Source organism: Pleurodeles waltl, chromosome 4_1 (genome assembly GCF_031143425.1).
Source record: "Pleurodeles waltl isolate 20211129_DDA chromosome 4_1, aPleWal1.hap1.20221129, whole genome shotgun sequence".
NCBI lineage: Eukaryota > Metazoa > Chordata > Amphibia > Caudata > Salamandridae > Pleurodeles > Pleurodeles waltl.
This window is the reverse complement of record NC_090442.1, coordinates 179,218,245-179,233,795: the sequence shown is the minus strand read 5'-3', so window position 1 is coordinate 179,233,795 and position 15,551 is coordinate 179,218,245. Positions and strand designations below refer to the sequence as shown.

General features: G+C 48.7%; 1 protein-coding gene across 1 annotated transcript in view; it reads right to left on the bottom strand.

The window, feature by feature from the left end:
- TRIM24 (tripartite motif containing 24) overlaps positions 1 to 15,551 on the bottom strand; it is a 659,378-nt gene that overhangs the window by 299,982 nt on the left and 343,845 nt on the right. The gene's annotated exons all lie outside the window — the stretch shown is intronic.

Here is a 15,551-nt window from a genome sequence, read left to right as displayed (position 1 = left end):
TCCCACCAGCAGAGACTTTCCAAGCAGTACTGTTTGGTGAACGTGTGCCCCTGCTGCTGTCTGGCACATGTCCAGGACCGGAACTCAGCATGCGAACACAGTGGTCGCGGCCTTAGCTCTGGTGGAATGAGCAGGGAAACCCTCTTGGGGTGGTTTGTTGGCCAATGCATAGCAGATTTTAATGAAGAGCACGATCCATCGAGAAACAGTCCGTTTTTCAACAGCCTTCCACTTCTTATCTCTGACATACCCTAAGAAGAGTTGGTCACACACCCGGCACTCTTAGGTGCTGTCAAGGTAGAACAACAATTCTCTTTTGGGGTCCAGGCGATGGAGTTGCACCTCTTCTTTAGATGCAGCAGATCATAAAAGGTAGGCAGGGTGATGGACTGGCCCACACGGAAAGACAGTGATAACTTTCAGCCAAAAGGAAGCTGTAGTGCAAAGAACCTGCTTGTCTGGGAAGATGGTGAGGTACAGAGATTGAGGTCCCACTGAGGCATGATAAAGGGTGAAGGTGGAAACATATGTTGGAGACCTTCCAACCCCTATTCACAACAGGGGATTTGAAGAGGGGTAGCTTTTCAGGCAAATACAGGAAGGCTGAGACAGGAGAAAGCCCTCTAGGGTGCCCAAAGTAGAGCCTTACTGGGCAAGAGAAAGAATTGTCAGAAGGACCTGAGAAAGGGGAGCAGAGGAGCAGGCATACATCCCTTCTTGGTGGAGGGACACCTTGCTGCCAAGCCCCTCCCTCCCACTTTTTTGCCTGGTGCAAGTATGTTTTGGACTGTAGTACACTGGGATCCTGCTAACCAGGGACCCAGTGCCAGTGCTCTTGTACCTAATTTTGGGTGCTTGATGACTTTTTACACCCACAATTGGCATACTGGTGAACCCATGTAAGTCCCCTAGTATATGGTACTTAGGTACCCAGGGCTCTGGTACACCAGAGGTCTCTCAAGGGCTGCAGCATATATGGTGCCACCCATGGAAGCCCTGCAAACTGTGTCTGCAGGCCTGCCATTGCAGCCTGCATGGAATGGTGCATGCACCCTTTGACCACCAAACCTGGTCACTACACGTAAACATTATAAGTCACCCCTCTGGTAGGCCCTTCAGCCCAAGGGCGAGGTGCAGGTCTCTAAGTGTGAGGGTCTCCTTGCATGAGCAGGGTGCCCCTACAGACCCCAGGCCCATTCCTGGACTCCGAGTGCTGAGAAGCCATCTTAAGGTATGTAGTGGACACTGATCAACACAAGTGGTCCAACTACATAATGGCTTCTCCAAACCTAGGCATGTTTGGAATCAAACATGTTGGAATCATGCAGCTACACAGATCCTAGTGTCGGTTGCATGATACCATGTACTCTATTGGTTCCTTAGAGGATCTTCCAGTTCTGCTTGTGCAGCCTTACATGGTCTAGCTGCCAGTCCATGCTGCTGCTGACCTCAGACACTCTTCAGCCTTCCTGCTGGTGAGCCAGGCTCAGGCCGGAGAAGCAGAACAAAGGATTTGCTGCAAGGAAGAGGTGTGACCACCTAACCCCTGTGTATTCGGTGTCTAAAGGATGGGGAGGGGTGGGGTGGCCTCTGAGTGCCACCACTGCTTTTAAGGGCACATTTGGTGCCCTCCTTGCATAATCCGGTTTGCACCAGTTCATCTGGCTCCCGCTCTGGCGCAAAACTGCACCTCCCTGTCCAACTGCTCTCTTAGGGAGGTGCACAGAGCTCCTGGTGGCCACTTCATTCTGCCATCTTGGAAAGAAGTTGGGCAGAGCCCCTGGGAGCATGGGCTTGATTAGGTCAGGTAGCTGAAGACCCTCACCCACTCTGATAGGTGGGTCGATTCAGAGAGTGACCCACACCTGTTTGTACCTGGAAGCAGAAAGAAATCTCCCTTGGAGTGAAGGAGTCACTCCCCTGAATCCGCAGGCACCTCAAGACAACATCGACCAGCTGGTGGGGTCTGTCGTCCCTCAGACATCTGAAGATCCTGCTTCACAGGTGGTGAGTCAGTGAACTCCTCTGGGTCCTGCTTGTCTTCTAGCCAACTTGGGAAACTGTGGGCCGCTGCTCCTGCCACTGGACTGGAACCCCCTGCACACCGCAACTGTTTCACATGCCAAAGCTTGTTGACTTCCTCCAGGAGATCTTCAGACGACAAGAAGCCCCGGCCTCCAGCACCCAGCAACTCGAAGATCAGCTCCTGACCTGCAAATCCTGTGATGTGGGACTTCTGTTTTGTCATGCTGGTAAGGCCTCCTTGTGACTACCTATGCCTATCACCTGTGGGTCACTTGAGGGGGATCCATTGACGTCTTCTGGCCTTTCTGCGTGCTGAGGGCCAGCCCTGACTCTCCCTCAAGGGTAGAGTCTCCTGGACCTTGCTGGTCCTCAAAAGTTTGCAACTACTTCTTCAGCTTCTGCTTGCATTTGCCAGTGCTGTTAGTGACCTGGCTGGTCACTGACCCTCCTGCAATCCGGCGACCGCCGAGGGACAGCTTGTAGGTGACTCCTGGGATCTTCAGCAGCTCCTGGACCCTGCAGCTGGACTTCTTCCACCAACCTGAAGGAACCCCACCTCCCGGAGGTGGGCATTGTCACATGCACCACCTGAGCACCTCCAAGGGTGCTGTACTCCGCCCCCTTCCTTTGCAGGTCCTCCACGTCCGTAAACCGTCCCTGGGTTCCACCAGCCAGGTCCACAGGTCGTGACAGCAGCTGGGCAATCCGAGGCATCCACTGACTTCTGAGAGAGTCCCTTCTCCCGTCTGCATCCGGGCCCCTGGTGTAGGTATTCTTGGCTTCTGGGGGTGGGGGCACTTTCTTGTCTGCTGGTTTCCTCAGGGTTCACTGGGAAGGGATTCAAAAGGCCAGGGCACTCTCATAAAGTAAGATAAGAGTCTGTGCAGTTAGGTTCTTGGTCTTCGGAGAATCAATATATAATCCAAACAGAGTTAAAGTTCAGTGTCTTTATTCTTGTGCGAGGTTTTCATACATTTCATCACATCAGAAAGATTCCATATGTGGTCATCACAACAACATCCAACAACCAACACGTGTTTCATCTCCGAGAAATAATCTCATTGACTTCCTCAGGGGTGTAAGAAACATAATAATGAGCTTGGTCATAATCTGTAGTTAAACATGATTATGGAAAATTAATACCTGGCACTAAAATCGTGGCCAAGTCCTTCACCAGTATTGCATGAGTGTCTAAAATCATCAAGTGACATTACCAAACGGAGCCACAGAGAAAAAACTGTGATTACAGTCTACCACAAGTGATAAACTTGTTATTATAAATATCACCAAAAGTTTGATGTGCACGTGAAACGAAGTAGAAATTGAGAATTAGAAATAGGGATAAAGACTCCCACTAGATATGTGGCGATGAGAAACGGAAACTAAGGTTGAGAAATGTACTCTTAATCACAGGGTGTCATTAGGAAAAAAGGAAACAGAAAGGCGTCATAACACCTAGGAAATTGGTGAGTGAGTGTGCTAAATTAAGCATTCGCAAATGTGTCTGAATAAAGAAAAACGTACCAAAGTATAACTAAGGTATTAACATGAATAAATGGCTTATCCTAATCAAGTAAAACTCTTCAAGATAATGTACGATCTAAAATAAAATGACTGTAAGTCATTAGGAGGAAGATAATGAGTAAGCTGAATTTAAAAGGAACTAACAAAAGGACTATCACGTACCAATAGAGAAAGATTAGTGGGAATCACGTGACGGGGGCAAAACACTATTATCCCCGAGTCTTCGAGAGGGAGTACTCATAGGTCAGCACGTATGGATCCAAAATCTTTTATGGTGCGATCTAGAAGAGAAGATCGCTATACTAAGGAAGTAGTGACAAGAATAAGCAATATGGCATAATTCTAAAAGTAAAAGGTCACATACCTATTAACAAAACAGTTTTTTTGGGTAAATTCTTGTGTTGGGGGCACTGTGTCTTGCTCCCCGATAATTAAGCTGGCGTGTATGTAGAGAAAAAGGACATGTAAGCCCTCCGTCTCATCTAAAACCGATGTAACAAAGATTATAATCATATGTTGCTTCTAAGTTGATCAACCAGACTCAGCCCCCTCAAAATAAAGTGCAAAATACATAAGTTAACATTAATGTCACCTACCTAGAAGTATAAGGTATAGAAGAGACACAGAGTAAGGTCTCAGGAGTGTGTGTGAAACTCCTCGGCATGACAGGCAGTATGTTTGTTTGGTCCTTCTTTTATTCTATGATGAGAATCATCGGCTGGTCCGAAATAGAAAAAGGACAGAGTGTTGAAAGAAAAAGTGGGAGCCATCTTGGAGTGTGAAAGACACAACTAAAAGATAATGCTTAGCAATTTCATCCACCCAGTTGGACACTATCTAATGCGAATACTCTTAGGCGCTTACACAAATTGATAGAAAGACACAGAATAAGGTCTTACACGACACAGAGTAAGGTCTCAGGAATGTGTATAAAATTCTTCGGCATGACGGGCAGTATGTTTATTTGGTCCTTCTTTGGGGCTCGTCTGGGGGGCAGGCATCTCCACTAGCTGAAGTGCCCTGGAGCACTGTAACACCAGGCTCGAGCCTTTGAGGCTCACCGCCAGTTGTTACAGTTTCTGCAGGGGGAGGTGTGAAGCACATCTACCCAGGACAGGCTTTGTTTCTGACCACAGAGTGCACAAAGGCACTCACCCCATGATGTCAGAAACTCGCCTGGAAGTGGCAGGCTGGCACAGACCAGGCAGTCTTGCACTAACAGTTGGGCTAACATACAGGGGGGCATCTTAGAGATGCCCTCTGTGTGCATTTTTCAATAAATCCCACACTGGCATTTATTGTGCTATTGTGCCAAAATTCCCAGTATTCAGTGTAGCCATATGGTGCTGTGGAGTTCGTACCATATACTCAGTATAGCAACCCTGCACTTACAATGTCTAAGAACTGGCAGACACTGTAGGGGCATGGTGCTCATGCAGCCATGCCCTCGCTTATGGTATAGTGCTCCCTGCCTGTGAGGCTTGCTAGAGGGGTGATTTACCTATGCCACAGGCACTGATTTCTGGGCATGGCACTCTGAGGGGAGTGCCATGTCGACTGTATTTTCTACCCAATAGTATACACAAGCTGCACACAGTGTGAAGGGTCCCTGAGGGTGGCATAATACATGCTGCAGCCCTTGGGGACCTTCCCTGGCCACAGGGCCCTTGGCACTAGGGGTACCTTTTACATGGGACTTAACTGTTTGCCAGGGCTATGCCAATTGTGGAAACAAAGGTACAGTTTTAAGAAAAGAACACTGGTGCTGGGGCCTGGTTAGCAAGGTCTCAGCACACTTCCAATCAAAGCTGGCATCAAAATTAGGCAAAAAGTGGGAGGTAACCATGCCAACAGTGGCATTTTTCTACACTAACCATGTCAAAAAGGGTGCTTTCCTACACTCTTGAAACCCTATCCGGTAAAGTGGTAGGGAATGCGCCAGGGTTAACACAGGAACAGGCAGCTTGGCCCTCCTAATCTCTTGGAGGTAGGGTGTTGAATGTGGAAACTGCGGTCCCATAGAGCGGGGCAATAGAAGCAGACAATTGTTCTGTTCACCAGAGCCCATCTGCTGGGCATGGACCAGGTCCCAAGCAGGACGTTCATATGGTAATCCCTCTGAAGTTTAGGGAGTTCCTGTTGATCTTGGCCCATGACATTCCCCTGGCAGGTCACTTGGGGCAAAGCAAGACTTCAGACAGGCTTGTCCCACACTTCCACTGGCCCGACATGTCCAAAGACACAAAGGAGTTTTGTCGCTCGTAGTTCACCTGCCAAGCCAGTGGCAAAACAGGTGGCACTCCGAAGGCCCCCTCATTTCCACTTCCTGTGGTTGGGGCTCCGTTTGAGAGGGTTGGGATGGGCATTGTTGACCCTTTGGACCCTGCAACAGCTTCTGGGAACAGATTCATAGTGGTGGTAGTGGACCATGTCACCGGGTACCCAGAGGCCATTCCTCTTAGGACCACTAAAGCTCCTGCAGTGGCAAAACCAATCACTGGTATATTTTCAAGGTTGGGTTGTCCTAAAGAGGTGGTATCAGTCAGGGGTGCAAACTTCATGTCTGCTTACCTGAAAGCGATGTGGAAGGAATGTGGTGTTACTTACAAGCTCACCACCCCTTACCACTCCCAAGCAAATGGCTTAGTTGAGAGGCTTAATAAATATCTCAAGGGTATGATAATGTGATTCTCTGGAAAAACTCAGAAGGAGATGGGATGTCCTGTTACCATGCCTCCTCTTCGCCTATAGGGAGGTCTCTCCGAAGGGTGTGGGTAACAGCCCATTTGAGGTTCTGTTTGGGCACCCGGTTAGGAGTCCCCTTGCTCTTGTTAGAGAAGGCTGGGAGCAACCTCTCAAGCCTCCCAAACAAGAAATTGTGGATTATGTGCTTGGCCTCAGATCAAGGGTGGCTAAGTAGATGAAAAGGGCTACTAAAAACCTTCAGGCCAGCCAAGAGTTGGAGAAAAAATGGCATGACCTAACTGTCTACCAGCCAGGATAGAACGTGTGGGTCCTGGAGCCTGTGGCTCCTAAGGCACTGCAGGACAAGTGACAAGTGGAGTGGACCCCACACCATCGTGGAGGAAAATGGTGAGTTTACCTACTTGGTAGACGTTTGCTCTCCCAGAAGCCCCCACAGGGTGCTTCATGTGAATCACCTTAAGACCGACTGTGACAAGTCTGATATGACTCTGCTCATGGCAACTGGTGAGGACAGTAAGAGGAGAATGACCCTTTCCCTGACCTCTACTCCCACAGTGCAGTTGATGGCTCAGTTGATGGGGTATTGCTTGCTGACTGCCTCTTTGAGCGCCAAAAAGAAGACTGCAGAAACCTTCTGGACAGTTCTCAGAACTGTTCTCCCCAACACCTGGTCAGACCACATGGTCGTGGGCACTATCACTTCACTGTGATGCCCTTTGAGCAGAAAAATGCACCTGCCACATTCCAGAGGCTGGTGAATAAAGTTCTCCAAGGGTTGGAAAGCTTCAGTGTAGCTTATCTTCATGACATAGCTGTCTTTAGCTCCACCTGGCCCACATAGGTCAATGTTTTAGAGACTCTGCAAAGGGCAGGCCTCATTATCAAGGCCTCTAAGTGTCTGATAGGGCAGGGGAAGTTGATACATCTGGGCCACCTGGTAGGTGAAGGTCAGATTCAACCACTCCAGACTATCTGAATCCAGACTTTTCTGGATTGGACTGCCCCTACTACACAAACCTAGGTTAGAGCTTTTTTAGGCCTTACTCGGTACTACAGGAGGTTCATTAAGAATTATTTAGTCCCTAGGAATGACCCCACTTCTAAAAGAATACCTAAGAAAGTTTTGTGGACAGCTAGCTGCCAAAAAGCTTTTGATGACCTTAAACAGGCCATGTGCTCTGCTTGTATTTTACGAAGTCCTGACTACTCCAAACACTTCCTAGTACAGACAGATGTTTCTGAGGTATGGATTGGGGAAGAACTATCACAACTGAATACAGATGGCCAGGATCAACCTGTAGCTTTTCTAAGCAGGAGGTTGACCACCAGGGAAAGGCGTTGGTCAGTCATAGAAAGGGAGGCCTTTGCTGTGGTTTGGGCTTTGAAGAAGCGGAGGCCATACTTGTTTGGCACTCACTTCCTTGTTCAAACAGACCGCAAGCCCCTCCTATGGCTCAAACAGATGAAGGGAGAAAAACACAAGTTTCCCCTGCAGGGAATGGACTATACAATGGAACATAGACATGGGAGTAACCACTCCAATGCAGATGGACTCTCCAGATATTTGCACTTCGGCTATGAAGACATATCTGGACAAGATCAGTCTTACTGCCCATTGTTTTGGGGGTTGGGGGGTAAGGAGGTACTTTATGTAGGAAAGTACCCTCTTTTTGGCATGGTTACACCCATTTTGTGCCTGCTGACAGGGTGTTTTGACTGTGTTTACTGGGATCCTGCTAACCAGGACCCCAGTGACTGTGCTCTCTCCCTCTAAATTTGGTTAGTACACTCCACAATTGGCATACCGGTGCTCCCACGTAAGTCCCTAGTATATAGTACCTAGGTATCCAGGGCATTGGGGCACCAGGGGTTCCCCATGGGCTGCAGCATGTATTATGCCACCCATGGGAGCCCATGCACAAATTGTCTCCAGGCCTGCCATTGCAGCCTACGTGAAAAGGTGCATGTGCCTTTTCACTACAGGTCACTGTAAGTCACCCCTGTGGCAGGCCCTCATAGCCCAAAGGGCAGGGTGCAAGTACCTGTGTGTGAGGGCACCCCTGCATGAGCAGAGGTGCCCCTACGAACTCCAGCTCCATTTTTCTTAACCTCATAAGTGCAGGGAAGCCATTTTACCAGTGTACTGGACACAGGTGTCCAGCTACATAATGGTAACTCCGAACCTGGGCATTTTTGGTATCAAACATGTCAGAATCATACCCAATGCTGTTGCCAGTGTTGCTTGTATGATTCCATGCACTCTGGGGGCTCATTAGAGGACCCCCCAGCTTTGCTCCTACCAGTTTGAAGGTTTTCTCAGGCAGCCCACAGTGCTGCAATCTTCAGACAGGTTTCTGCCCTCCTGCTGCTTGACCAGCTCAAGCCCAGGAAGGCAGAACCAAAGATTTCTTTTGGGAGTGGAAGGCAACACCCTCTCCCTTTGGAAATAGGTGATACATGGCTTGGGAGGGGTAGCCTCCCCAAGCCACTGGTATGCTTTGAGGGGCAAGGTTTGTGCCTTCTTTGCATAAACCGGGTTGCACCAGTCCGGTCCCAGCTCTGGCGCAAAACGGGACAATGGAAAGGGGAGTGACCACTCCCCTGTCCATCACCACCCCAGAGGTGGTGTCCAGAGCTCCTTCAGGTGGCCACTTGATTCTTCCATCTTGAATCCAAGGTGGGCAGAGGCCCCTGGGAGCATCTGAGTGGCCAGGTCAGGCAGGTGACGTCACAGCCCCTTCCTGCTAGGTGACCAATCCTCCTTCGAGGGCTACTTAGGGTCTCCCTCCAGGGTGGGTCTTCAGATTCGACGTGTAATATTCCAGCAGGACTTCTCTGCATTGTTTACTTCATCTTCTGGCCACGGGGACTGCAACCGGACCCTCCAGGAACCTACAATCTGCAACTCCAGAGACGACTCCGCTTTGCAACATTGTTTCTCCGGCTCTTTCTAGCAACTGGCTGTGCATCCTCTGAGGGCGTCAAGTCTTCAGTCTGCACAAGAACCAAGAAGGCATCTCCTTTGGAGTGAAGGAGTCACTTCCATGCATCCATAGGCACCAAGTGCAATGACTACCAGCTGCGTGGATACTCTCTCCTCCGGAAGTGAGTGGATCCTGCATCAGAGATGGTGGTTTGAAGTGGCCCCCTACCAGCTGTCCAACTTGGGAGTCTGTAAGCCCTTGCCTCTCCTTGCAGCCACCAAGGCTTGTTGGCTCTTCTTCCAAGGGATCTTTAGGCTCCCTGTAGCCCCGGCTTCCAACACTCTTCCCTGCAAAGCACAATCTCCTGCCTGCTGTTCCAGTGATGTGGGAATCCTCTCCAGGCGTTGAGTGGGTCTCACTAAGACTCCTGTGCTTGCTGCCTGTGAGTTGCCTGTGGGGGCTGCATCCTCGACTTCTAACTCTCCTCACTGCAGAGGGTCGGCTGGGACTATCCCTCCTTGGGTTGAGTCCCCTGGACCTTCCTGTTCTCAACAGCTCTGCAACTCTTGCCTTTGCCAAGGCTTATTGGTGTTTTGTCCACACCACTGACTGCAACACTTCTTCCGACTTGGATGTCGACTGTATCACTTCTGGAACTCTTCTTCTCCTGTGCTGCATAGCTGACTCCTGGTCTTCACCGTCGACCTGGTCCTGCATCTCCATAAGGGTGGGTAGTGGCTCCTTCCCCAACCGGAAACTTCATCTGGATCCGGACTTGGTTCCTTTCGTTTGCAGATCCTCTCCGGTCAGGATCCATGTTCTGTTTCCGTAGGGTCATCATTATTTTCTATTAGTTCACTGTTTTCTATGCCAATTCCTGACTTCTAATGTGTATATAATAGTGTGGTTACTCACCTGCTGGTAGAGTATTGCCTATACAGTATTTTAGTATTTGTGTTACCATAATAAAGTACCTTTATTTTTCTAACACTGTGTGGTTTTTACATGTGTGTGAGTGCTGTGTGACTACACTGGTATTGCAAAAACTTTGCATGTCTCCTAGATAAGTCTTAGCTGTTCATCCACAGCTACCTCTAGAGAGCCCTGGCTTCCTAGACACTGCCCTACACCTCACTAATAGGGGATACGTGGACCTGGTATAAGGTGATAACACCATAAGGGCTCACCACACACTAGGCCAGCTTCCTACACTAAGAGCCACCGTACTGTGATGAACGTGGAAGAAACATTCTTACAAGGTAAGAGTGTGAATCTCACTGACCTATCAGGGGATTGATGGCTATAAGGAAAGCTACTTTCAGTGAGAGAAATTGGGGTGGGCAAGAGTGAAGTGGCTTAAAAGTGAGCCTAGTGAGAACAATGATAAGATTCCATACCAGCGCAGGAGATGACCCAGGCGGGATCACTCTTAAGTTCTTCCATGAAGGCCATAGTGACTGCTACCCTGAAGAGTGAAGTGTGTTACCTATTTTGTAGGTACGCAGCCACAATAGCCAGCTGTAAACGACGGTGTATAAGCGAGGCCTGACTGCTTAAGATGGAAAGGGTAGCAGACAATGTTTTGTACCAACTGAGTAAATGAACTGATGTGTTTGGGAAGACCATGTTCTATTTGGCTGCACAATAGGTCCTAGTAGTAGGCCTGAATAGGCATACACTCCTACGAGAGGGTGAGATAACCAAACTCTAAGATCACAGGAGCCAAATCGCAAGGTGGGGGTGCCGAGGACTTAGGTGCCAGAGAGTGCTGTAGTTTTGTGTGAGATGGTCCGGCCTGTTGAAGACCTTATTGTGAGAGCTTTACGAGTGTAGAATAATGGCTGGTGAGCCCAGGTTGGAGCTACTATGATAAGAGTAAGGGACATCTGCCTTAGCTTGAGAACTACAAATGGCAGGAGTGGGAGAGGTGGAAAAGCATAGGCAAATATATCTGACCAGTTTGTACACAGTGCATTGTCCACAGAATTCGGGTGTGGAAACCTGGAGCTAACATTTTGCATTTTCAGCTGATGGCGGAGTTTACACTCATGGACTTGCTGATGTGTCCTGCTAAGTCATTGTCAAGATCTTGAAGGTACTGGATGATTAGATGCTCTTTGCTCTGGGCTAAAGCAGAGAGCTGGGTCAAGTGTGTGCCACCTTACTTCTGTAGGTAAAACATGGCTGCGGTGATGTCCCTCCAAACTAACAACTTTTTGTGAATGAGTGGAAGGGATGCTGAGAGAGCAAACTGGACAGCCAGCAACTACAGGTGGTTGATGTGAACAACCTGCTGCATGGACATCCACAAGGTGTGCGCCCCATCTGGTGAGTGAGGCATTCAGAGTAATGGTGTCTTGGAAAACTGGGTCTAGAAAAGACCACCCTTGCAACAGGTTTGCTTGTGCTTCACCTTAGTTTCACCCCTGCAGAGAACGATGTGTATGGTCCCAAATCAACACTAGATCATCCCACAGTCCCTCCCGCTTGAAACCAATGTGCCTCTAGGCACTGCTGTAATGGACACGTGTAATCTTGCATGAGGAACTACAGTGATGCAGGACATCATCATACCTAGCAAGTGCATCACCATTCTGTTACCTGATGGTTCAGCTGAAAAAGAGGTAGCTGGTTCTGAGATGTGTTCACTCTGGAGAGACTAGGTAAGCTTTTCCCATCCTTGAATCTAGAGCAGCCCCAAAGAAGGGTTGTACTTTGAGGGGCTGAAAGTGGGATTTGGCCTAGTCTGTGAAGGTGGTTTATAGTTGTCTGGGTTTGCGTGAAACATTGTTGTTGAGTGGTACTCTTGATCACCTAACTCTCGATAGGTAAGGAAATGTGTGGACGCCACTCTGTCTGAGATGAGCAACTACAAAGGCCAAACATTTGGTAAATACTCTTGGGGCAGTTGTGAACCCAAAGGACAGCACTGTGAACTGATAATGCCATCCACTCACCACAAAACACAGTAATTGCTGATGGGATGGGTGGATGGAAATATGGAAGTAGGCAGTTGAAGTCGTCTTGCCGCAAAAGAGGGATGACATGTTAAAGTGTGACCACATGAAAATGTTCTGACAGTATGTACTTGATGAAGGTTTGGAGGGAGAGTATGGGTCTGAGAGAGCCATCTTATTTGGAGATCAGAAAGTACAGAGAAAGTACACATTTGATGCACTAGCAAATATTGTATGCTTCTCCTCTTGGAGCACATGTTGCTGTTCTGTGTACAATGTGTGTGTGTGTGCTGGGGAATACTGGGTGGCGTTTAGGTGAGTTCCAAACAGAAGCCCTCTTGTATGATGTCTAGAACCTACTGGTCAGAGGTAGGTACCTCCCAGTGAGGCAAGAACCCCTGTAGCCCACCCCTATAACTGCTGTTGCGTGGTTTGGAGGGGGGAAGGAAGACAGCATCAATTTGTGTCTCCTTTAGGAGCTGAGCCCTTTCCTCTACCTCTGCTACTCTCCTCTTCATATCCTTTTCTGTAAAAACACTGTGAAGGAGTTTGCTGCTGTTTAATGGTGAAGGTGGTGGAAGCCTCCGGCACTGCAGCTGTTTTGGCTGCACCATGGTACTAGGGGCAGCAAAATAAGCAGCAGGCTGTAGGTGTCTGCAGTGAACCCATGGCTTTAGCAGTGTCTCTAGCCTTGAATTCATCAAGCATCTCATCAACTAGTGCTTGCCATCAAAGGGTAAGATAAGGAGGTGGTGGTGAAATTCAGGTTTAAAACAGGATTCAGGTAGTGATGCATGGCGGCATAAGAGACTAGAGCTATTAATACCATGCGCAGCGGTGTCTGCATCATCCACAGCGTAGCAAACTTTGCTGTTGCAGATGATTAACCCCTCCATCACCAACTCATGCCCCTGTTTGCGATATTGCTCTGTGAGATGTTGGATAACAGCCTCCATGTGATCCCAGTGGAGTTGATCATACTGGGAAAGCAAGTCAATGGAATTAGGGATGCATTACTGAGTGACAGATTGTGCTGCAACCCGTTTGCCAATCGCATCTATTTTCTTGCCTTTGCTTTCGGAGGAGGCACTTTCCCTGTACCGTGGGAGTTTGCTCTCTTCCTAGCTGTGTGGTAATTGCTCTCCGACGTAGAGAGGAGGGAGTCTGAAGAAGAAGCCTTAAACTTCTTGTCAAACCAGGGCATGATAAATCTGCCTTTTACAGGTTACTTGATGATGTCCCTGGCAGGTTTTATCATGCCCTTCAACATTGGTAAGTATTGGAGGGACCTTTGAGGGGAGGAGGGACAGAAATCATTCTCTTCAGGTTGAAGGTGCAGTTCAACCTTATGAAAAGCGGCTACCCTTTGTAGTACCTCATGGTATGAGGTTGTATCGTAAGGGGAGAAAGTCTAGCCTGGTACAAAACTGGGTTGGTTTCTGCTAGAGGATCTACCTGGTAGTAATCACAAGGGTGAGGAGCCTGGAGATCATACAGGTCTTAGGGAGATGAGAACACCTCTATGATTTCAGTGCCTGACTCGCTCAGCTGCTGCAGAGCTTCCCTCAGGACTTTGCCGAAGATGTCCAGAGTGTCCACTTCCACCCGACGCTGCAACACTGAAGCCGAAGCAATGTGTTGCAGTCTTTGGTTTCGAAGTGCCTTTTTGTTGCAGAATGAAAGACGCGGTGCACAGGATTCCTCTTGGTGGTTCAGAGACAGGCACAAGTTACAGACTTTGCCATGACAAGTACCCAAGGATGGATTTGCACAAACTGGGCAGAAACTAAAAAGGAGTCTGTAGGAAAGAGCCCCTTTTGGCATGTTTACACCCCCTCAATCCCCATCACACACACCTTTTGCTTGATATTGATGCTAACTTGATTGAGAGTGTGCTGGGACCCTGCTAACCGGGCCCCAGCACCAGTGTTCTTTCCCAAAACTGTACTACTGTTCCCACAATTGGCACACCCCTGACCCACAGTTAGGTCCCTCGTAAAAGGTACCCTTGGTACCAAATGCCCTGTGGCCAGGGAAGGTCCCCAAGGGCTGCTGCATATACTATGTTACCCTGGAGGACCCCTCACCAAGCACATGCACACTGACTTTGTAGCTTCTGTGTGCTGGTGGAGAAAAAAAGACAAACTCTACATGGCCCCCCTCTCAGGGTGCCATTCCCACAAACCACTGCCTGTGGCATAGGCACGTCACCCCTCTAGTAGCCCTTTCAGTTCTAAGGCAGGGTGTACTATACCATAGGTGAGGGCATACCATCATGAGCAATATGTCCCTACATTGTCTAAGTCCATTCTTAGGCATTGTAAGTGTAGTGTGCCCATATAACGTTAATGGGATGGGAGTTTGTCATTACGAACTCCACAGCTCCATAATGGCTTCAACGACTACTAGGAAGTTCTCAGCACAATAAACCCACGCCAATGCCAGTGTTGGATTTATTGAAAAAAGGACACAGAGGGCATCTTAGAGATGCCCCTTGTATTTTAGTGAAACTTCTAGTGCAGGACTGACCAGTCTGTGCCAGCCTGCCACTTCCAGACTAGTTTCTGACCACATTGTGTGAGAGCCTTTGTGCTCTCTGTGGCCAGAAACAAAGCATTCACTGGGCGGAGGTGTGAGAAGGTAGCCTCTTTCTAGCCTTGTTACCCCCACTTTTGGCCTGTTTGTGAGTGTATCTCAGGGTGTTTGTCACTGTTTTCACTGTCTCACTGGGATCCTGATAGCCAGGCCTCAGTGCTCATAGTGAAAACACTATGTTTTCAGTATGTTTGTTATGTGTCACTGGGATCCTGCTGGTCAGGACCCCAGTGCTCATAGGTTTGTGGCCTATATGTATGTGTCACTGGGACCCTGTCACACAGGGCCCCAGTGCTCATAGGTGTGCATGTATATGTTCCCTGTGTGGTGCCTAACTGTCTCACTGAGGCTCTGCTAACCAGAACCTCAGTGGTTATGCTCTCTCATTACTTCCAAATTGTCACTGACAGGCTAGTGACCATTTTTACCAATTTACATTGGCTTACTGGAACACCCTTATAATTCCCTAGTATATGGTACTGAGGTACCCAGGGTATTGGGGTTCCAGGAGATCCCTATGGGCTGCAGCATTTCTTTTGCCACCCATAGGGAGCTCTGACAATTCTTACACAGGCCTGCCACTGCAGCCTGAGTGAAATAACGTCCACGTTATTTCACAGCCATTTTACACTGCACTTAAGTAACTTATAAGTCACCTATATGTCTAACCTTTACCTGGTAAAGGTTAGGTGCAAAGTTACTTAGTGTGAGGACACCCTGGCACTAGCCAAGGTGCCCCCACATTGTTCAGAGCCAATTCACTGAACTTTGTGAGTGCGGGGACACCATTACACGCGTGCACTACATATAGGTCACTACC